This window comes from Hypanus sabinus, chromosome 8 (genome assembly GCF_030144855.1).
Source record: "Hypanus sabinus isolate sHypSab1 chromosome 8, sHypSab1.hap1, whole genome shotgun sequence".
NCBI classification, from domain to species: domain Eukaryota; kingdom Metazoa; phylum Chordata; class Chondrichthyes; order Myliobatiformes; family Dasyatidae; genus Hypanus; species Hypanus sabinus.
The window spans coordinates 48603500-48630207 of NC_082713.1; the positions used below are offsets into that span (position 1 = coordinate 48603500).

The 26708-nt window shown below is 43.2% G+C and overlaps 1 protein-coding gene across 7 annotated transcripts in view; it reads right to left on the reverse strand.

Moving 5' to 3' along the window:
• LOC132398117 (uncharacterized) overlaps window positions 1-26506 on the reverse strand; it is a 163503-nt gene extending 136997 nt beyond the window's left edge. For all 7 annotated transcript variants that reach the window (XR_009513551.1, XR_009513554.1, XR_009513553.1 and 4 more), the window contains exon 1: window positions 26352-26506. The gene's annotated coding sequence lies outside the window, so the exon portion shown is untranslated. The remainder of the gene's footprint in view (window positions 1-26351) is intronic.
• Between the last annotated feature and the right edge of the window lie 202 nt (window positions 26507-26708).

A 26708-nucleotide genomic window follows, 5' to 3' on the forward strand; every position in this document is an offset into this window, starting at 1 on the left:
GCACAAGCGGGCTGCCCGTTTACTGCACCTGGATGGCTTGGGAGAAAAACCTCCATCGGCTTTAATGAATGAGATGTTGTCTCTGGCCGGCGGACACAAACCCTGCCTCATGTTTGAGCAGGCATTCCTGGAGCAGCTGCCCGAGGACATACGCCTGCTGCTGTCCAACGCGGATTTCAGCGACGCCCGGAAGGTGGCAGCCTGGACGGACTTGCTGTGGAACGCCAAGCAGGAGAGTGGGGCGTCCATCGCACAGATCACCAGGCCACGCTCCCAGCAGCAAACCAGACCAGGCCCGGCCACAGAGCCCGCTAACCCCAGAGGCAGGGGTGAGGAGACCAACGAACAATGGTGCTTCTACTACCAGTGGTGGGGCGCAGAAGCCCGCTGCTGTCGCCCACCCTGCAAGTTCCCGGGACACGCCAGGGCCAGCTGCCACTGATGGCTACGGCTGCTGGCCATCGGGATAGCCTCCTGTACGTGTGGGACAAGAGGTCGGGACACCATTTTTTGGTCGACACTGGTGCCGAGATCAGCGTCTTACCTCCGATGAGTTACGACACCTGCAACAGGGCGCCAGGTCCCCTCCGAGGGCCGTGCATGGCAGCACGGTAAGGACCTACGGCATCCATACGGTGCAGCTACAGTTTGGCTCCAGCCAGTTCACGTGGGACTTCACACTGGCTGCCGTAGTCCAACCGCTTCTGGGTGCGGATTTTTTGCAGGGTCAGCCTGCTGGTCGACCTGCCGAGGCAGAGACTGGTCCACGCTGAGACCTTTCAGACGTTCTCCCTGGGAGAAGCCCAGTTGCCAGACCCACACCTCGACTCCATCACGCTGTCCGACAACGATTTCACCAGAGTCCTGGCGGATTTCCCATCGGTTCTGGCACCGCAGTTCACGGCAGCCATGCCCCGACACGGCATACAGCACCACATCCCAACCCAGGGATCACCCCTCCACGTCCGTGCTCGGCAGCTTCCCCCGGACAAGCTCCGACTGGTGAAGGAGGAGTTCAAGAGGTTGGAGGAATTGGGGATCAACCGGCGGTCCGACAGCCAACGGGCCTCCCCCCCCGCACATGGTGCCCAAAGCGACATGGTGCTGGAGACCATGCGGCGACTACCGCAGGCTGAACAAGGCTACCACACCGGACCGCTACCCTGTGCCGCACATTCAGGACTTTGCAGCAAACCTGCACGGATCTTCTCCAAGGTAGACCTCATCCGGGCATACCTTCAAATTCCAATGCAATGTCCCCAAAACGGCTCTCATCACCCTGTTCGGCCTTTTCGAGTTCCTCCGCATGTTGTTCGGCCTGAAGAATGCCGCACAGACGTTCCAGCGGTTAATGGACGCGGTGGGACGCGACCTGGACTTCACATTCATCTATTTGGACAACATCCTCATAGCCAGCAGCGGTTGTCAGGAGCATCTGTCCCACCTCCGTCAACTCTACACCCGACTGAGTGAATACGGCCTGACAATCAACCTGGCCAAATGCCAGTTCGGGCTCGACACCATCGACTTCCTGGGCCACAGGATTACTAAAGATGGGGCGACCCCTCTGCCCACTAAGGTAGACACTGTCCGCCATTTCCCCTGACCCACCACGATCAAAGGCCTTCAGGAATTCGTGGGTACGGTCAATTTCTACCACTGCTTCCTCCCTTCAGCTGCCCGAATCATATGCCCCCTGTTCGCCCTGATGTCGGGACCGGGCAAGGACATTACCTGGGATGAGGAGTCTGCCACCGCTTTCATTAAAACAAAAGTAGCCTTGGCAAACGCCGCGATGCTAGTGCACCCCAGAATGGACGTCCCTACCACCCTCACAATGGATGCCTCTAACACGGTAGTCGGTGAGGTACTGGAGCAACTCATCGCGGGTCGCTGGCAACCCCTGGCGTTTTTCAGCAAACACCTGCGGCCACCCAAGCTCAAATACAGTGCTTTCAACCGGGAACTCTTGACACTATACCTGGCAATCTGGCATTTCAGGTACTTCTTAGAAGGTAGGCCCTTCACCGCGTTCAGGGACCACAAGCCGCTTACCTTTACGTTCACGAAGGTGTCCGACCTCTGGTCGTCCCGCCAGCAGCGCCATCTGTCCTACATCTCTGAATACACGACGGATGTCCGGCATGTCCCGGGTAAAGACAATGTCGTGGTGGACGCGCTCTCTCGCTCTAGCATTCATGCCCTTTCCCAAGGGGTAGACTTTGAGGCGCTGGCAGAGGCGCAGCAGGCAGACGAGGAGATCCCGAGTTACAGAACCGCAGTCTCTGGTTTGCAGCTCCAGGACCTCCCCATAGGCCCAGGTGAGAGGACCCTACTCTGTGACGTTGCCACCGGCCAACCCTGCCCCGTCGTCCCAGCACCTTGGCGGCGACACGTTTTTGACTCCATTCATAACTTAGCGCACCCCTCCATCAGGACAACCGTCCAGATGGTCTCCAGCAGGTTCATTTGACACGGACTCCGCAAGCAGGTCAGTGAATGGGCCAAAATGTGCATGCACTGCCAGACGGCCAAGGTGCAGTGGCACACCAAAGCTCTGCCGCAGCAGTTCCACCCCACCCACCGGCGTTTCGACCACATTCATGTGGATATCGTGGGTCTCCTGCCAGTGTCGCGCGGAGCACAGCACCTCCAGACTATCGTGGACCAGTGCACAACATAGCCAGAGGCAATCCCGCTCACCGACACCACCTCCGAATCTTGCGCCCGTGCACTGATCGCCACCTGAGTGTCCCGCTTTGGTGTACCGGCCCACATTACCTCCGACAGAGGCGCTCAGTTCACCTCCAGCCTGTGGTCAGCAATGGCCAGCCTTTTGGGGACACAGCTGCACCACACAACTGCCTACCACCCACAGTCGAACGGCCTGGTGGAGCGTTTCCACCGTCACCTAAAGTCGGTTCTCATGGCCCGCCTGAGAGGAGCTAACTGGGTGGACGAGCTTCCCTGGGTCCTGCTCGGCATCCGCACGGCGCCCAAAGACGATCTGCACGCCTCATCAGCCGAGTTGGTGTACGGCGCACCCCTGATCGTCCCCGGGGAGTTCATACCAGCCCCAAGGGGGCAAAAGGAAGGACCCGCAGCAGTCCTGGGCAGACTACGCGAGAGGCTCGGTAACCTGGCCCCCATACCCACTTCTCAGCATGGGCAGAACCCGACCTGCGTACCCAAAGACCTGGAGAACTGTAAATTGTGTTTGTACAAAGGGGCGGGCATCGGCCACTGCTGCAATGGCCCTACGAGGGGCCGTTCATGGTGCTCAGGAACAACGGGTCCATGTTCGTGCTGGATGTTGGGGGGAGAGAGGAGGTTTTCACGGTGGACCGACTCAAACCGGCCCATGTGGACCTGGCGCAACCAGTTGAGTTTCCGGCACCACGGCGCAGAGGCCGACCTCCCAAACAGGGTCCAGCCCAGACTGTGGACATTGGGGGGTGTATCGCCGGTTCTGGGGTGGGGGTTATGTGGCGACCCATTTCCTAGTGCACTCGAACCGGCTCACAAATAGCCAGCACGCCGACACAACGACCAGTCCCAAAAGGGCGCCAGGTCTGCTTCACCAACAAAGGAAAAAGCATGGGGGGGATTGTGAGTACGTGCCCCTACAGCATCCGCGCCCGGGGAGGGCGGGATCAGGGAGGCTTTAAAGCAAGGCTGTGAAGTTCGAGTAAAATCTTTCTTTAACTGCAGTTTACCGTCTCCGTGTCGTTATTTTAGTGCTACGTGTAGCACACCGCTACAAGATCCAAGTCCCTTGATTTTTAATTAAATGCAACTTTAAAATTAAACAAGCTGGTAGTTTAAGAAAGACATCTCATGCACATTGCTCTCCACAGATTCAAGTCTAAGATGTCAAAAAAAAAGAGATCTGAAGGTATCAGGCTAAAAATTATTCGTGCTGGAAATGCTTAACAGAAATTTATGAAATATTCCTGTGAGCAGCATTAAAAGGTAGATTAATTATTTTAAGTAAATAAAATTAAGCTGGTCCACCTTTTTATGTAATGATGAAATTAGCAAAATGAATCACTGTCTTTCACTGCAATAATTTACACGTATTAACTGGCTGCAAATACATTCAACAGGTCTAAAAGTTGAGTAATTTAAGTAAATAAATTCCTTTAATTTCTCACTTTTTTTCAAATCCCTTAATGACTGTAATTAGTGCCATCTGTTCTTTTAGGCAGTACCCTGGGACTTCCATTCCGGTTGTGTGGGTTTTGGGGTACCCAATTGGAATATGAGGTAGCATGTTCCCTCTGTGTCTTCCACGGCTTTCTGTATGCTCCTTGTGTATGGTTACTAGGTTCTAAATGCTCCTTCCCCATCATGAATGCTCTCAAAAGTTAATGGGGACATTGGTCTCCAAGGAAGCTTTGAGTGCTTTGTTGAATATTTTCATCAGTCTCTTCCCATAACAGAAGTGAGAATGCCATGTGTTTCAGGAGTTTGACAGTGTGTGTGTGAACCTTACAGCCAGCCCAATGTAGCCAACTGAGAGTAACCATAGTCTCAATGGCAGAGATATTGGTCTGGAAGAGGACTCAAATGTTGGTTTTCTTTACCTTTCAATGAACTAGGAGGGGTTTTCAGAGGCTAGGTCATTCCTCTGCTCTTACAGACCTCCGAGATTCCTCTACTCTCCCTAGCTGGCATTTTGAAATCCATGATTTTATCAACTCCTCCACTGGTATCGATCAACTGCCCAGGTCCTAAACTCCAGAATTATCTCCTAAACCTGTTTGCCTCACTTTCTCCTTTAATATATGCTTGAAAGCAACCTCCTTGATCAAGGTTTTGCTCATCCTTAGTATGTCTACACCGTCAAATTTTCTGTGAATCTGCTCAGGATTTTTTTTTACTACGTTAAAGATCCAATATAAATGCAAGTTGCAGTTAATAGCTTACAACAGGGTTTCACAACTGGGGTTCTGCGAGAAGTCATGATTTTTAAAAAGAAATGAACTTCATACAATGTGTAAGGCTAGCACTCACAGTGGTGGGCAGTGACTGAGCAGCCTTTTTGGCAATCTCGTTAGCGGTCTCTCAGCCCAGTATGGCAATGCGTAGTAGGGCCGTATTTAGTTGGTTGAATCCATTCTTAGTCTTTGACACTAGAAAAAGGAGGCCGTTGAACTTTGTATAGCATTGTATTGCATGAAGTGTGAAGTGCTTTTTCCAAGCATTGAAGGGATTCGCCCAACTTGGGCTGTGTCGTCAGCTTTGCCCTCCTGAATTACCTCCCCCAACTTCCCCTTACATACCACTGACTGACTTATGGGAGCGAACAAGCTCTACCGGTGTGGTAGAAAACTGAGGGAATTTTTCATTCTCTGAAGAAGGAATTCTACAGACACAAGGGATACAAGGAGAAGACAAGAGATTAGAGCTGAGAGGAAAATTGGATCAATCTTGATGAAATGGTGTAGCAAACTCGATGGTGGGAATGGCCTAATTCTGCTCCTATACCTAATAGTCTTATGGTCAATATCACTTTAAAAGCAAGGTTCCCTGAATGTTTTATCTTTACATTTTATTCTGACAGGCATGCACAAGCATTGTACTCTCAAAATTTCACTTTTGAAGGCCTCCTACTCATCAAGTACACATTTTCCTGCCAGAACCTTTCTGATACCATAAAATTGGCCTTCCTCTAACTTAGAATCTCAACCCAAGGACCAGACCTGTCCTTTTCCATATTTACTTTGAAACTAATGACAACATGATCACCAAATGTAAAGTGTACGCCTACACATACTTCTGTCACCTGCCCTGACTCATTCCCTAAGAGCAGATTAATCAGCATCCACTTTCATTGGGACTTCTCTGTACTGAGTAAAGAAATATTCCTGAACACACTTGACAAATTCTATCCCATCTGGTCCTTTTACAGTTTGGGAGTTGCAGTAAATAAGTGGAAAGTTAAAAATCACCTACTATAACAACCCTATGTTTCTTACAACGGTCTGCCGTCTCTCTACAAATTTGTTTATCAAAATCCAGTAGACTATTGCATGGTAATATCGTCCCATTAGCGTGATCATACATTTCTTATTCATCAGTTCCTCCCATAAAGTCTCTCTAGATGAGTTCTCCAGTCTGACCTGACTGAACACTGATGTGACATTTTCCCTGACTGGTGATACAGCGTCTCCCCTTTAATCTCTCCCACCTTGTCAATATACAATTTCTTACCATAATTTATAGGTTTTTTTACTATGTAGCGGTGTGCTACACGCAGCGCTAAAATTACGACACGGAGTCAGTAACTGCAGTCGAAGGAAAAAACTTTATTCGAAAACTTCAGCCTCACTTTTAAGCCTCTGTCAACCGGCCCCCCACGGCGCAGAGGCTCCAAAGCTCTGTGCTCGCAAACCCCCATAGGCTATCTAATTGTGAGTCGGTTCGGATACGCTAGGAAATGGGTCGCCACAACTATATATATTTAGAGTAAACATCAAATTTTATGACACACCCCAGTGATATTAAACCTGATTCCAGTTCTGAAACTTGTTTTTGAGGCTTCCAGTCCATTTAAGGCCAGGAGCAGCAACTTTAAGAATCACAACTTTAATACTAAAAGGGGTGCTTCAGATATGATGTGTGAGATGTGATGTGTGATGCTATGGCTTTTAAAAGTGTTTCTGTCTGATGTCTATCTGTCACTGTTGTCGGCATATGTCACATGCTACATATGGCATGTGTCACAGGTTGAAGCAATTGCAGCTAAGGGGTGATGAACAAGTTGTCAGAGACTACATTGCATTTCATAAACATGTCTTCCCTAACATTGGAAGGGTGATTTTAAGATAAAGAAAATGGAATTAGAATGTTCTAAGCCAACATGTCAAGAAATATCTTTAATCGTATTTGCCAGCCTGTTATGATTAAATATTTTGTGAGTATTTTGTAAGCATTAAAAACAGTTCTAAATGAAAGTCAAAAATGTTAACGAACCTAAAAACTCCCAGAGCATTGTGATGCCAGAAATAATTCCTATGTTTATCCTTGTGTTATTGTGGGATATGCACTAAATATTTTGCGGAGAAGGGGAATTAAAATGCAACACTTTGGATGTTTTCCATAAAGAAAACATGGGGCATATTCTGCTGAGGTTAATTGAAAACAATTTGGATTCCATTTATCAAATGAAATAACATTTTTGTTTGTGGCATTGTCTTATTCATTCCTCCATACCACCTTCAAACATGCTATACATAATCCTGATTCCTGCGTTCAATCCTTTCAATAAACCAGGCAGCATCCTTCTCTCTTTGAGACAGCCAACATTGTGAATGACCCTCTGCCCAGGCACCTGCTCCTTTAGTAAGAATTATCTTATTGCACAGTCACCTGCTCCTTTAAAACCTCATTAACTAATTTTCCACACTTACTGAAATTTACCCTTGATTTTCACTTATTTTTGATTCTGAAAACTGCCTCCTTTCCCCTTTTCGTTTTGGAAGCTCATAAACGTCTCATCACCTTCCAGGACTGTCCCAAACACTTTTGATCAGAGCCTTCCAGGCAGCTTTTAGTTTTCTTACTGTAACATCTTAACCACTGTGTATATTCTAGCCAATGCATTGCAATCAGTGTGTAATTGAAATGTGTGGACAGGATGCTTACAGACTTAATTGGTGGCTGTTTGACTCCCTCAGGAATTTGTTCAGGGCTGAGTGGAATCTGAGTAAATCAATCACAGATCCTTGAAGGAATGGGAATACTAACAGCCTTCTCTGTTTGTTTCTCTGTTTATGTTCACTGACCTCAAAAACCTTAAATCAGTTTTGTAAGTTAATATGAACATGTTTGTTTGCAACTTCACTTTCACTATTTTACCAAAGGTCTTACCAATTTATTCTAACAAAACTATGACCTCCACTTCAGCTGAACACACTTAACATTCATATAAATTATGTCACAGTGTAGTTTCAAGGTGAGAGTTTGCATTACAATTTAAACCAGACTTGTATATTGCTATAGTGACAGTAACTAGGCAACATTAGCTGCATCACAGGGCTCAGCATCAAGATCCATTTTAATAACTATCTGGGAAAAAGAATTGAGAGGAAGTTTGAGATTGCTTCAAATTTCTCATTTATTTTTTCTATTTCTTGCTTGAGATTTTCATAAAATACTTTTGGAAAGAAATATTCATCTTACTGATGATACTGAAGGGAATTGGTACATGACACATCAGGCCATCACAGATGTTGTCAACTCCTCCATCCACAGCCCCAACAGGCAAAGCACAGATCCAATACACAATGCACACCGGTTCAGCAGACGCTGCATAACCCTGCCATCCACTTTTCAATCCCATCTGCACTTCTACAGCATGTACTACAACTCCCAAGTCACAATTCCATTCCAGGAGTACTATCCGAATCCCACTGTACAATCCCATCCTCAATGAACAATCATTCCCCAAATATACAATCTTATTCCCAATGTACAGTCCCAAACTCACTACACAAACCCATTCCCATCGTATGGTCACTCCCGATTGTACAAGTCTATTCTCACTGTGCAGTCCCTTCCGCAGTCCAACCCCACCCCTCCACCTAATACAATAATACATCATACAATTATTGTTCTGGCAATGTAAAGGATAAAACATTTTTCTACAATTACTGTCTAAATCTGAATGTCCTGCACTAAAATTGGTGGAGATAAGAAGAGCTCTCTGCAAGGCACAAACCTTGAATAGCACATAATATACTCTAGTGACAGATAGAACCAGGACTCAAGCACATCTCAAGCCACACAACACACCACAGGTCACATGCCACGTCATGGAACTTTCATCACATATTAAATGTTCCAGGCCTATGTCATACATCAGACATGTATGTACATAACATACATTACATGGATCTATGAACACATCCACATTATTACATTTTAGCACTATTAATATTTTGTAATTTAGCACTATTATTTGTATTGTTGCTGCAAAACAGTAAATTCCACATCATATAAGATAGTAATAATAAACCTAATTCTGATCCTGATTAGTCACAAATTACATGTCCTGCATTACGCAGGAGTAATTATATGCCATGTCATGAGATAATTATTGAGTGCCAACTACAGCAAAGCTTTTGACACTGTTGCACAACACAATCAGTCATCAAATATGAGACCAGAACTACAAACACAGAGCAAGAGGAACATGTTGCTTCAGCTCCCTTGGCTGCCAGAGTCAGGAAGTACTTCAAACTGATGTTATCATTTATTCCATAAGGAATAACAGTTTAAAGTATAATGCGAAATGAGAATCTTGTGATGTGAATCATTGGACTAAGCTATGGACATAAGACCTCTCACTGCCATGGGCGGAAATTCCCACTTGCTTCAAAAAGGCAACAATTATACCAGTGCCTAAGAAGAATAATGTGGGCTGCCTTAATGACTATCACCCAGTAGGACTCACATCAACAGTGATGAAATGCTTTGAGAGGTTGGTTATGACTGAACTCCTGCCTCAGCAAGGACCTGGACCCATTGCCATTTGCCTATCGCCACAATAGGTCAACGGCAGACACAATCTTAGTGGCACGCCACACGGCTTTAGATCACCTGGACAACACAAACACCTACGTCAGAATGCTGCTCATCGACTATAGCTCAACATCTAATACCAACATTCCCACAATCCTGATGGAGAAGTTGCAGAACCTGGGCCACTGTACTTCCCTCTGCAATTGGATCCTCGACTTCCTAACCAGAAGACCACAATCTGTGCAGATTGATGAAAACATATCCTCCTCACTAACTATCAACACTGGCGCACCTCAGGGGTGTGTGCTTAGCCCACTGCTCTACTCTCTATATACACATGACTATGTGGCTAGGCATAGCTCAAATACCATCGATAAATTTGCTGACGATACAACCATTGTTGGTGGAATCTCAGGTGATGACGAGAGGGTGTACAGGAGTGAGATATGCCAACTAGTGGAATGGTGCCACAACAACAACCTGGCACTCAACATCAGTAAGACGAAAGAGCTGATTGTGGACTTTGGGAAAGGTAAGACAAAGGAACACATACCAATTTTCATAGAGGGATCAGAAGTGGAGAGAGTGAGCAATTTCATTTTCCTGGGTGTCAAGATCTCTGAGGATCTAACCCAGTCCTGACATATCAATATTGTTATACAGAAGGCAAGACGGTGGCTGTACTTTATTAGGAGTTTGAAGAAATTTGACATGTCAACAAATACACTCAAAAACTTTTATAGTTGTACTGTGGAAAGCATTCTGACAGGTTGCATCACTGTCTCGTATGGAGGGGCTACTGCACAGGACTGGAAGAAGCTGCAGAGGGTTGTAAATCTAGTCAGCTCCATCTGGGGTACAAGTCTACAAAGTACCCAGGACATCTTTAGGGAGCAGTGACTCAGAAAGGCAGCGTCCATTATTAAGGACCTCCAGCACCCAGGGCATGCCCATTTCTCACTGTTACCATCAGGTAGGAGGTACAGAAGCCTATACATCAGTATTTCTGTTTTTGCACATTTTTAAATCTATTATTATTTTCAATCTAATTGATTTACTTGTTTATTATTATTTTTTATTTTAATTGTTATTATTATTATTATTATTCTCTGCTAGATTATGTATTGCTTTCAACTGCTGCTGCTAAGTTAACAAATTTGATGTCACGTGCTGGTGATAATAAACCTGATTCTGATTCCGACATAGCAGCAGAATTAGGCCATCTGCCCCATCGAGTCTGCTCCGGCATTTAATTATGGCTGATCTTTTCTTTTTCTCAACCTCAGTTCCCGGCCTACTCCCCACAACCCTTGATGCCATGTCCAATCAAGAACCTATCAATCTCTGCCTTGAATATACATAATCACAATCCACTGTACATCACATCCAAGCCACCAGCAGCCCCTTCTGGTCCCTCCATACTGATGTGGTGATCAAGAAAGCACATATACAGAGTTCATATTTGTTCTTAAGCACATAAGATGATCCAGCTTGTCCATGAGGATTAACTTGAACTTCTATGGTTGTGCTATATGAAGTATCCCAAAAGTTTGCATTTCAGCCTGGAATGGCAACTGCTCTGTCCTGGACTGATCTGATCCTGCAGTGAGTGATAAACACTGCCCGGTCCTTCGGAGGCTCATCTTAACCTTCCATCCAGTCTATTCTCACAGTGGGTGTGTTGCATAAAAAGAGCTAACAACATCAACGAGAAATCCTACCAATACATACAAAGTGCTGGAGGCACTCAGCAAGCCAGGCAGCATCTACGAAAAAGAAAAAGCAGTCAATATTTAGGCCAAGATCCTTCATCGGGACTGATGAAGGGTCTAGCCTGAAAAGTCAGCTCTTTACTCTTTTCATAGATATTGCCTGGCCTGCTGAATTCTTCTGGCATTTTGTCTATGTCGTTTGGATTTCCAGCAACTGCAGATTTTCTCCTGTTTCAGAATTCTCTTCTTTCACTTTTGCCTTTCAGAAGATATAAGGGCTTAAAAGCCTAGAGTTAATAAAACAATGAGTGTCACAGCCAAGATCAATTAATTAATCTGAGGCCCACGTTTTCAAAACGCATCTGTGGATAATAAACTGATTAATTTAGACAACAGGACCATGGATTCCTGGCAAAGTAGAACAAATTCTGTTAGTTCAGAACTCTTGATAGATATCAAAGGCCAGTTTGACCATCCTTCCACGGGCATACACATACACTGCTTCTGCCGTCCCTCATTGTTGGATCTTCTCATACAGCATTTCACTTTACTATCACAGTAAAAACATGAAGATATATTTAAGAATATGTGTTATTAAGGTTATTGAAACATTAGTTTACTTCTTCAAGAAATCTGACAGATTATGTCTGACATATTGAGTGTTCCAGTATTTTCTCTTCCTTCAAATTTCCAGCATCTCCACAATTTTAAGTTTTAAGAAGTTACTAAATTATGTATATGGCTCAGCGTGAGTAAAAGGTGCAATAACTTTAAATGTGCACCATTCTCCAGAGTTCCCTTCATCCAAGAAGCAGCTAGTCCTCACTTAACACTTCTAGCTGAAAACACAATTTGAAGTTATGTGTCTCTTAAGACCCTAAAGGCAGCTAATCTAATTAAGCAATATTGCATAACCAATGCAGGGGGAAAGTTTCACAGTGGTATAGAGTTAACATGTTAAATAAAGGCTAGTAATCTTCACAAGAATTAAAAATAGAAACATAGAAAATAGGTGCAGGAGTAGGCCATTCGGCCCTTTGAGCCTGAACTGCCATTCAGTATGATCATGTCTGATCATCCAACTCAGAACCCTGTACCTGCTTTCTCTCCATACCCCCTGATCCCTTTAGCCTCAAGGGCCATATCTAACTCCCTCTTAAGTATAGCCAATGAACCGGCCTCAACTGTTTCCTGTGGCAGAGAATTCCACAGATTCACCACTCTCTGTACGAAGATGTTTTTCCTCATCTCGGTCCTAAAAAGCTTCCCCTTTATCCTTAAACTGTGACCCCTCGTTCTGGACTTCCCCAACATCAGAAACAATCTTCCTGCATCTAGCCTGTCCAATCCCTTTAGAATTTTATACGTTTCAATAAGATCCCCCCTCAATCTTCTAAATTCCAGTGAGTATAAGCCTAGTCGATCCAGTCTTTCTTCATATGAAAGTCCTGCCATCTCAGGAATCAATCTGGTGAACCTTCTCTGTACTCCCTCTATGGCAAGAATGTCTTTCCTCAGATTAGGGGACCAAACTGCACACAATATTCTAGGTGCGGTCTCACCAAGGCCTTGTATAACTGCAGTAGAACCTCTCTGCTCCTGTACTCAAATCCTTTTGCTATGAATGCCAACATACCATTTGCCTTTTTCACCGCCTGCTGTACCTGCATGCCCACCTTCAATGACTGGTGTACAATGACACCCAGGTCTCGTTGCATCTCCCCTTTTCCTAATCGGCCACGGTTCAAATAATAATCTGTTTTCCTGTTCTTGCAACCAAAGTGGATAACCTCACATTTATCCACATTAAATTGCATCTGCCATGAATTTGCCCACTCACCTAACCTATCCAAGTCACCGTGCATCCTCTTAGCATCCTCCTCACAGCTAACACCGCCGCCCAGCTTCGTGTCATCTGCAAACTTGGAGATGCTGCATTTAATTCCCTTGTCTAAATCATTAATATATATTGTAAACAACTGGGGTCCCAGCACTGAGCCTTGCGGTACCCCACTAGTCACTGCCTGCCATTCTGAAAAGGTCCCGTTTACTCCCACTCTTTGCTTCCTGTCTGCCAACCAATTCTCTATCCACAACAATACCATACCCCCAATACCGTGTGCTTTAAGTTTGCACACTAATCTCCTGTGTGGGACCCTGTCAAAAGCCTTTTGAAAATCTAAATATACCACATCCACTGGCTCTCCCCTATCCACTCTACTAGTTACATCTTCGAAAAATTCTATAAGATTCGTCAGACATGATTTTCCTTTCACAAATCCATGCTGACTTTGATGATTTCACCTCTTTCCAAATGTGCTGTTATCACATCTTTGATAACCAACTCTAGCATTTTCCCCACTACCGATGTCAGACTAACCGGTCTATAATTCCCTGGTTTCTCTCTCCCTCCTTTTTTTTAAAAAGTGGGGTTACATTAGCCACCCTCCAATCCTCAGGAACTAACCCAGAAGGAGTTTTGAAAAATTATCACGAATGCATCCACTATTTCTTGGGCTACTTCCTTAAGCACTCTGGGATGCAGACCATCTGGCCCTGGGGATTTATTGCCTTTAATCCCTTCAATTTACCTAACACCACTTCCCTACTAACATGTATTTCCCTCAGTTCCTCCATCTCACTAGACCCTCGGTCCCTTACTACTTCCGGAAGATTATTTATGTCCTCCTTAGTGAAGACAAAACCAAAGTAGTTATTCAATTGGTCTGCCATGTCTTTGTTCCCTATGATCAATTCACCTGTTTCTGACTGTAAAGGACCTACATTTGTCTTGACCAATCTTTTTTCTTTTCACGTATCTTTACAGTCAGTTTTTATGATCCCTGCCAGCTTTCTCTCATAATCTTTTTTCCCTTTCCTAATTAAGCCCTTTGTCCTCCTCTGCTGGTCTCTGAATTTCTCCCAGTCCTCAGGTGTGCTGCTTTTTTTTTTGCTAATTTATATGTTTCTTCTTTGGACTTGATACTATCCCTAATTTCCCTTGTCAGCCATGGGTGCACGACCTTCCCTGGTTTATTCTTTTGCCAAACTGAGATGAACAATTGTTGTAGTTCATCCATGCGATCTTTAAATGCTTGCCATTGCATATCCACCGTTAACCCTTTAAGTATCATTTGCCTGTCTATCTTAGCTAATTCATGTCTCATACCTTCAAAGTTACCCTTCTTTAAGTTCAGAACCTTTGTTTCTGAATTAACTATGTCACTCTCCATCTTAATGAAGAATTCCACCATATTATGCTCACTCTTACCCAAGGGGCCTCACACGACAAGATTGCTAACTAACCCTTCCTCATTGCTCAATACCCAATCTAGAATGGCCTGCTCTCTATTTGGTTCCTTGACATGTTGGTTCAGAAAACCATCCCGCATACATTCCAAGAAATCCTCTTCCTCAGCACCTTTACCAATTTGGTTCACCCAATCTATATGTAGATTTAAGTCACCCATTATAACTACTGTTCCCTTATTGCACGCATTTCTAATTTCTTGTTAAATGCCATCCCCAACCTCACTACTACTGTTAGGTGGCCTGTACACAACTCACACCAGCGTTTTCTGCCCCTTAGTGTTATGCAGCTCTACCCATATCGATTCCACATCCTCCAGGCTAATGTCCTTCCTTTCTATTGCGTTAATCTCCTCCCTAACCAGCAATGCTACTCCACCTCTTTTTCTTTCCTGTCTATCCCTCCTGAATATTGAATATCCCTGGATGTTGAGCTCCCATCCTTTGTCACCCTGGAGCCATGTCTCTGTGATCCCAACTATATCATATTCATTAATAACTATCTGCACATTCAATTCATCCACCTTGTACAAATGCTCCTTGCATTGACACACAAAGCCTTCAGGCTTGTTTTTACAACAATCTTAGCCCTTATACTATTATGTTGAAAAGTGGTCCTTTTTGCTTTTTGCCCTGGATTTGCCTGCCTGCCACTTTTACTTTTCACCTTACTACTTTTCGCTTCTACCCTCATTTTACACCCCTCTGTCTCTCTGCACTTGTTACCATCCCCCTGCCACATTAGTTTAAAGTCTCCTGAACAGCAATAGCAAACGCTCCCCCTGGGACATTGGTTCCAGTCCAGCCCAGGTGCAGACCGTCCTGTTTATACCAGTCCCACCTCCCCCAGAACTGGTTCCAATGCCCCAGAAATCTGAATCCCTCCCCCTTGCACCATTTTTCAAGCCACGTATTCATCTGAAATATCCTCCTATTTCTACTCTGACTAGCACGTGACACTGGTAGTAATCCAGAGATTATTACCTTTGTGGTCCTACTTTTTAGTTTATCTCCTAAGTCCCTAAATTCACCTTGTAGGACCTCATTCCATTTTTTACCTATATTGTTGGTACCTATGTGCACCACGATCACCCTCCCATTCCAGAATGTCCTGCAGCCACTCAAAGACATCCTTGACCCTTGCACCAGGGAGGCAACAAACCATCCTGGAGTCTCATTTGCAGCCGCCAAAACGCCTATATATTCCCCTTACAATTGAATCCTCTATCACTATAGCTCTCCCACTCCTTTTCCTTCCCTCCTGTGCCGCAGAGCCACCCATGGTGCCATGAACTTGGCTGCTGCTGCCTTCCCCTGATGAGACATCTCCCCCAACAGTATCCAAAACAGTATATCTGTTTAAGAGGGAGATGGGAGATTGGCCCTTTCACCTCTCTCTCTTGCTCAAATACACACATCAAAGGAAAATCTCTTCCTTCTGATATAAGAATGTGTATGGCCAGCAATATGCAATGGCTATTCAGGCAGAATTCTTGTTGAAATCAGTTATTCAGATTTTGGAAATATTAATGATTTAACACAGCTATTATATTAAATCCCATATTATATGGCAATAGACCATATACTTATATTTTCATTGGTATTTAAAATAAATAATTTTAAAATGTCTATGGCTCTTTTGAATCAGCAAATAAATGTATATCATACAAATATATTAACACAGTTGTGAAGGTGAAAATATACTGCATACAAGTGCTGAGAAATGTCGAATCACTAAATAATAATTACTACTTTGTCAAGGGCTCACTGCCTGTTTTACATTTGCTCACAACTTGTTTTTCATGTTTCACACTACATCATATGATAAAAACAATTGTCTCTTGTGATATGAATTTAGGGTCACAAGACACAGTTAAATCCAGTCAACTCATGATCAGTTAAATCTCATTTCTGTAAAAGTGCACTCCAATTAATATATAATTGTTGATCACAATCACTCTGAAATTGGTAAACTGGTTTATTATTGTCACATGAACTTATTGTCACAAGTATAGTGGAAAATGTGTTCTGCATAACTTCCATACACATCATTAAATTACAACAGAGCACTGAGGTAGTACAAGGGCAGAACATAACAGAATGCGGAATAAATTGCTATAGTTACAGAGAAACTGTTGCAAAGACAAAAATAAGATGCAAGATAACAAGGTATATTTTTGATGTAAAGATTTCATCTGGAAACTGTTCAATAGTCTTATAACAACTGGATAGAAACTGTTCTTGAGCCTAGTGGTATGTGCTTCCAGGTTTTTGTACCTTCTGCCCTCAAGCAAAGGGGGAGAAGAGAGAATTCCCAGGATGGATGGGGGTCTTTGATTATGCTGGCATCAAGAAATATAGACAAGAGTCCATGGAGGGGAGCCTCATTTTCTTGATGTGTTGCGATATGCCCAAACTCTCTGCAGTTTCTTGTAGTCACATGCAGAGCAGTTGCCATGCGAAGCCACTATGCATCTGGATAGGATGCTTTCAATGGTAACTTGATAAAAATTGGTGAGGGTTGATAGGGACATGCCAGACTTCTTTAACTTCTTGAGGAAGAAATGCCTGTGAGCTTTCTTGGCTACAGAATCTATAACCAGAACAGGAAATTTGTGACATTTATCCCTAGGAACTTAAAGCTTTTGATCCTGTTGACCTCAGCACCATTGATCTAAATAGGAGCATGTGCACTGTTCCACTTCCTGAAGTCAAAGATCTTTTTTTTTGCTGACATTGAGAGAAAGATTGTTGCCATGACACCCTGCCACTAGGCTCTCTAACTCCTTTCTGTTCTCTGATTCACCATTATTTGCGATTTGACTCATTACAGAGGTGTCACCTGCAGACTTTCAAATGAATCTGGCCACACAGTCATGGGTATATAGGGAGTAGAAAAAGAAGCAAAGCATTTAGTTTTGTGGGAATAATTGTAGCAGAGATCTTATAGCCTGGGCCACAATAGGGGCATTGTGGTTGGTACACAATAGGAAGGATGTGTTAGTGTAAAGAAAATGCAGAGAAGTTGCTTGCATTGTAGCACTTTGGTTCTAGAGAGAGACTGCCTCAAGAAAGCATCATTCATCATCAAAGAAATCCACCATCCAGGTCACGCCTTCCATCCAGGCCATAGCTTCCATCAGGCAGGAGGTGCAGAAGTTCAAAGTCCCACACCACCAGGCTCAAAAATAGTTCCCTTCAACCATTCAGTTCTTCAACCAAATGGCATATCCTAATCACTACAATAGAGCAGCACAGTGACCACTTTCATCACTTCACACTAAAATGGAGTTTTTTTGTGCTTTCTTGTAAAACTTCAGCATAATCTATCTTTAACTTTTGTTTTTCTTGTGAATGATATGTGGCCATGACCAGCTGCAAGTAAGATTTTCAATGCACCTGTGTCTATGTGCCTAAGAAGGTAAACTTAATTTTCACTTTGAACATCTCACTACACGTTGGATTTATTGATTCCTAAGCAAATAATAATGCACCATTTTAGGGTTTTTAAAATAACTGTAACCTGCAATTTTAAGGAGATGATATTGCAAATACATGATAACAGTATTTTAGAACTCGTGCCTCTCTGACTTAGTTTCCTGTACCCAGTGATGGATTGATTGTAAAGTCAGAGAAGGATTAGGGATAATATTAATGAAACTCCACCTGTACCGATGCTACCAGCAAAGAGAACATTGACCCCGCATTGATGAGACAGAAACCACAAGACAGAGGATCAAATGTAGGCCCATCCTGTCTACTCTACCATTTGAACAACTTTGATTTATTTTCCCTCTCAACCCCATTCTCCAGCCTTCTTCCTGTAACCTTTTAATGATCTTACTAACCAAAAGCCTATCGATCTTCACTTTAATTACACCCAGTGCAGTGTAATCACTCAAGTTGTGCATGATGCTCTCCTAAAGGGTTGTATATTAGTGGATTGTCCGGAGGCAATTCAGGATCCACATACTCTGGTGCAGTGTGGGCAAGAGTATGTGGTGGCCGTGGTTAGTGGTTCGGTCTTGTTTGTTCAGTCTCTCCTTTCACAGCTGTCACTTGTTCTCTGTGCACAGCAAAGGTCACTATCGAATAGATTTCCTCCAGGTGTATTTATTGAGTATAATGTCTTCCCAGTTTTTAGATATAATATTGAATTTCTTCAGGCTGATTTTATCTTTCAAGCATTTTCTTTCCCCACAAGGGGCTCACTGATCTTCCTTTTACTGGAAGTAAAGGATCTATTTTGTGAGACGTAACTTTGGCATCTGCGTGTCATGTCCTATCCGTCCGATTTGGTATTGCTTTATCATCGTGGATATGGGCTGGCCTTCAGAGTTGTCTGTGGCAATGAATTCCACAGACTCAGAACCGTTTGGCTAAATAAATTCCTCCTTATCTCTGTTCTACAGGAACATCATTGTACTCTGAGTCTGGTCCAAGGCTCCCCACCACTGGAAACATCCTCTCCACATCCACTCTATCTAGTCCTTTCAATATTCAGTGGGTCTCAATGAGATCCCCCACCCCCTCACCTTTGAAACACCAGTGAGCACAAGCCCATAGCCATCAAACACTCCTCATACCTTAATCCTTTCATTCTGAGGATTATCCGGTCCCTTTCCAATGACAGAGCATTATTTCTTAGAGTCCAAAACTGCTCACCATGTTCCACACGTCTTCCAAGTCTCAGCATTACTTTCTTGTTTTTATATTCTAGTCTTCTGAAATGAATGCTGATGTTGATTTTGAAGTTTCTTTCTATTCATTGCCCAGTTTATTCAGGAATGGGAAGGTATTCCTCCTCATAGTCTGAGGTGTCTATAGTTCACCAGATGCTTACTAGATTAGAGTGCGTTGATGCATCCAACAAAAGCCTCCACGAGTTGTTCATGTACTGAAGGTGCATCTTGGGAAAAAAATCTAATATACTGAACAGTTATTAGTGGTATAACTTATTTAAAAGGCTGAGCCCCAACGTCTCTAACTCTAGCCAGTCCAGCAAACTGAATGCAAGTTTACCCACCAGCACAGCGTATGCAGTAAAGTTCATTCCATCCAGAATTGCCTTTGCGCACATTACTTTTTGTGATGTATCCACTCAGAAATAGTCTTATAGTGCACCTGCAGAATGCATGGGGCCAATTTCTGCACGTGAGGTACTGCAGGAATGTAGAAGACCTAAAATTCACATTTTTCTTTAGTATCTGTCATTTTTTCCTGCACTGATATACACTTAGTGGCCACTTTATAGGGTATGCACTGTACCTAATAAAGTTGCCATTGAGTGTATGTTTGTGATCTTCTGCTGTTGTAGCCATCCACTTCAAGGTTTGATGAGTTGTGCATTTACAGGTGCTCTTCTGCACACCACTATTATAGTATGTGGTTACTTCAGTTACTGTCACCCTCCTATCATCTTGAACTAATCTGGCTATTCACCTCTCTCATTAACAAGGTATTCTACAGTGGTGCTAAAAAGTTTGTGAATTCTGTAGAATTTTCTCTCTTCCTGCATAAATATGATCTAAAATGTGATCAGATCTAAAACTGAATGAAGAGAACAGAATTAAATAAATAACACAAATAACATTATACTTGTTCATTTATGTATTAAGAAAAAGTCATCCAATATTACATGTATTTGTTGGAAAAAGTATATGAAACTTTGCTTTCTGTAACTGATGTGACCCCCTCATACAACAATAACTTCAACCAAATGTTTCCAGTAGCTGTTATCAGACCTGCACATCAGCTTAGAGGAATCTTAGGCCATTCCTCCCTACAAAACTGCTTTAACACTGGGTTGTTGGTGGACTTTCTTGCAGGAACTGCTTGCTTCAGATCCTTCCACAAAATTTCTGTAGGATTAAGGTCAGGACTTTGACTCGGCCATTCCAAAACACAGATTTTCTTCTTCTTAAATCGTTCTGTTGTTGATTCACTCTTATCCTTTGGATTATTGTCTTGTTGCATTATCTAATAAGCTTCAGGTGTTGGACTGCTACCCTGACATTCTCCTGTAAAATGCCTTGATACAATTTTAAATTCATTGTTCCCTCAATGATTGCCAGTTGGCCAGGGCCTGAGGCAGCAAAGCCACCCCAAACCATGATGCTCCTTCCACTATACTTTACAGTTAGGATGAGGTTTTGGTGTTGGTGTGCAGTGCCCTTTTCCCTACAAACATATCAAAGTGCATTTCTGCCAGGAAGTTCAACTTTTGTCTCATTTGTCCATAGACCATTGTCCCAGAAGTGTTGTAGAACATCCAAATGGTCTTTTGCAAACTTGAGACATGCAGTAATTTTTTTTGGAGAGCAGTGGTTTCTTCCATGTTGTCCTTCCATGAACACCATTCTTATTCAGGTTTTGTTTTATTGGACAAATGAACAGAGACTTTAGCGAGTTCTAGAGATTTCTGTAGGTCTTTTGCTATTACTCTTGGGTTCTTTTTCACCTCCTTCAACATTGCACATTGTGCTCTTGGTGTGACCTTTGCAGGATGCCCATCCTAGGGAGAGTAGCAACAGCACTGAGCTTCCTCAATTTGTAGACAATTTCTCATACTGTGGACTGATGAACACTCAAGACCTTAGAAATGCTTTTGTAGACTTTTCCAGCTTCATGCATCTCTAAAATTCTTTTAAGGTCCTCTAAAAGTTGTTTTGATTGAGCCATGTTGCACATAAATAGATCTTTGTTGAGAAAGGCTATCTTCAGTAACCTGATTTTGTGTCACAAAAGAGAGAAAGTCTGCAGATACTGGAAATCCGAGCAACACACACAAAAATGTTGGAGGAACTCAGTCCAAGTAACACACGCACCTGACTTTGTGTGTCTTTTTTATAGGGCAGGGCACCTCTACAACCCACACCTCCAATCTCATTTCATTGATTGGAACACATGACTACAAATATCTTTTATAGAAGGCATTATCCTAGAGTTTCACATACTTTTTCCAACAAATATATGTAATATTGGATCATTTTTCTCAATAAATAGATGAACAAGTATAATGTTTTTTGTGTTATTTATTTATTGAGTTCTCTTTATCTAGTTTTAGGACTTGCGTGTGATGATCTGACAATATTTTAGGTCAAATTTATGTAGAAATAGAGAAAACCCTACAGGTTTCACAAACTTTCTGTCACCACGGTAACTCACAGAACTGCCATTCACTGGGTATTTTTGGTTTTGCGCACTGTTCTCTGTAAACCCTGGAGAATCAGAATCAGGTTTAATATCACCGGCATTGGCTGTGGAATTTGTAAACTACACGGCAGCAGTACAATGCAATATGGGTCTCCAGCTATGGGTAAATAGCCCCACTGCCCTATGGGCAGCGGCCGGAGAGATGAAGGATAAATGCAGACAACAAATCCAGAGTGGAGCCCCTAAGGTAGCTGGATGTAATTGAATATCCTTCCGGCAGCTCCTGCAGCCAAGCCAATGCCATACATATTGCCTCGTAAGCTTTCTTGTGGACTGCTCTGGTGAGGCTGAGAGGGGGATCTTGATGACTGGGCATCTCAGGATCTCCAGACCTATAGCTCAGGTTTCTGATGATGATAATCACAATATGATTGAGTTCAACTTGAAATCTGATAGGGAGAATGTAAAGTCTGTGTAGCAGTATTTCAGTGAAGTACGGGAAATTACTGTGGTATGAGAGAGGAGATGGCCAAAATAAATTGGAAGGAGCTGCTGGTAGGGATGTTAGCAGAGCAACAATGGCATGTGATTCTGGGAAAACGGAGGAAGGTGCAGGACATATGTATTCCAAAAATTAAGAAACACTCAAATGGTAAAATAGTGCAACTGGGGCTGACAAAGGATGTTAAAGCTATTGTAAAAACAAAAGAAAGAGCATACAACAAAGCAAAAATTAGTGGGAAGATAGACGATTGGGAAGTTTTTAGAAACCTACAGAGAGCAACTAAAAAAAAATCATTAGAAGGGAAAGGATGAAAGAAAGCTAGCAAATAATATCAAAGTGGATAGTAAAAGTTTTTTTTCAAGTATGTTAAAAATAAAAGAGAAATTAAAGTGGACATAAAACTGCTAGAAAATAAAGTAGGAGAAATAACAGCGGACAAGGAGATGGCTGATGAACTAAGTGAGTATTTTGCATGTCTCCACTATGGAAGACACTAGCAGTATGCCTGATGTTGTAGTGTGTGAAGGAAGAGAAGTGAGTGCATTTACTGTTACAAGAGAGAAAGTGCTCAAAAAGCAAAAAGACCTAAAGGTGCATAAGTCACCCAGACCAGATAAACTGCACCCTAGGGTTCTGAAAGAAGTAGTGCTATAGATTGTGGTGGCATTAGAAATGATCTTTCAAAAATCATTGGATTCTGGTATGGTGCCAGAGGTCTGGAAAATTGCGAATGTTGCTCCACTCTTTAAGAAAGGAGGAAGGCAGCAGAATTGAAATTATAGACCAGTTAGCCTGACCTCAGTGGTTGGGAAGATGTTAGAGTCAATTGTTAAGCATGAAGTGATGGAGTACTTGGTGACACAGGACAAGATAGGACAAAGTCAGCATGGTTTCCTTCAGGGAAAATCCTGCCTGAAAAACCTGTTGGAATTCTTTGAGGAAATTACAAGTAGAATACATAAAGGGGATGCAGTGCATGTTGTATGTTTGGACTTTCAGAAGGCCTTTGACAAGGTACTGCACATGAGGCTGCTTACGAAGTTAAGTGCCCATGGTATTACAGGAAAGCTACTAACATGGTTAGAGCATTGACTGATTGGTAGGAGGGCATGAGTGGAAATAAAAGGATCCTTTTCTGGTTGGCTGCCAGTGACTAGTGGTGTTCCACAAGGGTCAGTGTTGGAACCACTTCTTTTTATGTTGTATTTAAATGATGTAGATGATGGAAAGATGGCTTTGTTGCCAAGTTTTCAGATGATACAAAGATTGATGGAGGGGCAGGTAGTGTTGAGGAAAGAGGTAGGATACAGAAGGACTTAAACAGATTAGTAGAATGGGTAAGAAAGTGGCAAATGAAATGCAATGTTGGAAAATGCATGGTCATGGACTTTGATAGCAGAAATAAATGTGTGGACTATTCTCTAAACAGGAAAAAAATCCAAAAATCTGAGATGCAAAGGGACTTGGGAGTCCTTGTGCAGAACACTTGAAGGTTAACTTGCCAGCTGAGTCGGTGGTGAGGAAGGCAAATTATATGTTAGCATTCATTTCAAGAGGTCTAGAGTACAAGAGCAAGGGTGTGATATTGAGGCCTTATAAGCCACAGATGAGGCCTCACCTTGAGTATTGTGAACAATTTTTGGCCCCTCATCTTAAAACAGATGTGATGACATTGGGGAGGGTCCAGAGGAGGTTCACAAGGATGATTTCAGGAATTAAAGATTTATACGAGGAACATTTGATGGCTCTGGGTCTGTACTCACTGGAATTCAGAAGGATGGGGGGGGATCTCATTGAAACCTTTTGAATGTTGAAAGGCCCAGACTAGAATAGATGTGAAAAGAATGTTTCTCATGGTGGGAGAGTCTAGGACAAGAGGGCACAGCTTCACAATAGAGGGGTGCCCTTTCGAAACAGAGATGTGGAGAATTTTCTTCAGCCAAATGGTGATGAATATGTGGAATTTGTTGCCACATGCAGCTGTGGAGGCCAGGTTGTTGGGTGTATTTAAGGCGGAGATTGATAGGTTCTTGATTGGACATGGCATCAAAGGTTACAGGGAGATAGTGGGAAATGGCCTAATTCTGCTCCTAGGTCTTATGATTTATGATCATCACCCATTTTCCTTCGACGCAGACAGATGCCAACCAACAATGGAATACATAATAATATAGAAAGAAAACTGAATTACAGTAAGTATATACACGTGTGTGTATATACAGTGAAACCCCATTATTTTTCTAGCAGTTTGTTGCATTTTGAGCAAAAAAAAAGTCCAATGACTCACAGAAAATGCTGGTGGAACTCAGCAGGCCAGGCAGCATCTTGTTGAGACCCTTCGTCAGGACTAACGGAAAAAGAGATAGTAAGAGATTTGAGAGGGGGAGGGGGAGACCTGAAATGATAGGAGAAGACAGGAGGGGGAGGGATAAAGCCTAGAGCTGGGAAGTTGATTGGCAAAAGGGATACAAGGCTGGAGAAGGGAGAGTGTGGATTGACATGGACATGGAGTCCAATTACTCATTGTGTTATATCCAAATTTGCATTAAATTGGGGCGTGTAAAATTGGGGCTTCTGTACCTCCTCCCTGATGGTAGTGATGAGCACTGGTTGCTGCGGGTCCTGAGTGACAGACCCTGCCTTTTTGTGGCACTGCTCCTTGAAGATATCTTGGATACTATGGAGGCTAAAGCCCATAATGAAGCTGACTAATTTTACAACACTCTGCAGCTAAATTTGATCCTGTGCAGTAGCAGCCAACCCACCACACCCTTCCGCCATACCAGGCAGTTAGAATGCCCAGTTAGAATGCTCTTCACAGTACATCTATAGAAATTTGCATGTGCTATAGAGAACATACCAAATCTCCTCAGACTCCTGATAAAATATAGCCACCGTCTTGCCTTCTTCATAGCTGCATCAATATGTTGGGACCAGGTTAATTCCTCAGAGATATTGATACCCAGGAACTTGAAATTGAAATTGCTTAATTTCTCCACGTCTGAGAAATCATGAGGACTGGTGTGTGTTCCCTCACCTTACCCGTTCTGAAGTCCACAATCAGTTCTTTGGTCTTACTGACATTGAGTGCAAGGTTTTTGCTGTGACGTCACTCAACTAGCTGGTATATCTCGCTCCTATACACCCTCTTGTAACCATCTGAGATCCTGCCAACAATGCTTGTATCATCAGCAAATTTATAGCTAGCATTTGAGCTGTGCTTAGCTACACAGTCATGGGTGTAGAGAGAGTAGAGCAGTGGGCTAAGCACACAGCCCTGAGGATTGCCAGTGTTGATTGTCAATCAGGTAGAGATGTTATTTCCAATCCACAGAGGTCTTCTGGTTAGGAATTCAAGAATCCAGTTGCAGAGGGAGGTACAGATACCCAGGTTCTGTAGTTTTATGATTGGAACCGTACGAATGATTCTGTTCAATTCTGAGCTGTAGTCAATAAACAGCATACTTATATAGGTATTTGTATTGTCCAAGTGATCCAAGGCTGTGGGAAGAGCCAGTGAGATCATGTCTGCTATAGACCTATTGTGGTGACAGGCAAATTGCAGTGGGTTCAGGTCCTTGCTGAGGCAGGAGTTGATTCCTGCCATGAACAACCTCTCAAAGCACTTTATCACCATAGATATGAACGCTACTGTATGAGAGTCACTGTGGTGTGTGAAAATCCCAGGAGGTCAGCAGTTTCTGAGATACTCAAATCACCCCATCTAGCACCAATAATCATTCCATGGTCAAAGTCACTTAGATCACATTTCTTTCCCTTTCTGATGTTTGGTCTGAACAGCAACTGAACCTCTTCACCATGTCTAAATGATTTTTATGCATTGAATTGCTGCCACATGAGTGCAGAAGGATCTTTGAATGATGTGTGTGACATTCATATGGGAATGCAAAACTAAAGTTCCCATTTCAAAAATACTTTGGACTCCACATCAGAGTAATAGGGAGACATGGTATATACATCCTGCCTCTCCTATCAGCATCCTTCATCTACAGCCCTTTACCTCTTCCACTCCTCACCTTTCAGCTTCTCACTTCCTTCTTCCCTCTCCCACCCACCTATGTCCCCACCTCCCCAGGTTCCACCTATCACTTGCCAGCTTGTACCCCTTCCTCTCTCCCTACCTTCATATCCTGGCTTTTTCTCCCTTTCTTTCCAGTCGTGATGAAGCGCTTATTCCTCTTTATGGATGCTGCCTGACGTGCTGACTTCCTCCAGTATTTTGTGTTTGCTGCTCTGGATTTCCAGCAGCTACAGAACCCATTGTTTTTGTTGCATCTTGTCTAATGGTTATGAAACAGCTAAACTAAGTAAACCAGTGATATGATACCCTGATGAATCATTTAATAATTACTAATGAATGACTGAGGGGCTTTTCACAAGTTATTCATTGTCCCTGAAATTGAGCTGTTTCCAGAGTGGATTATTTAGGTCTGTACCTTCTGCCTCTGTGCCTCTGGTTCTCAGACTGTTTTTTAGTT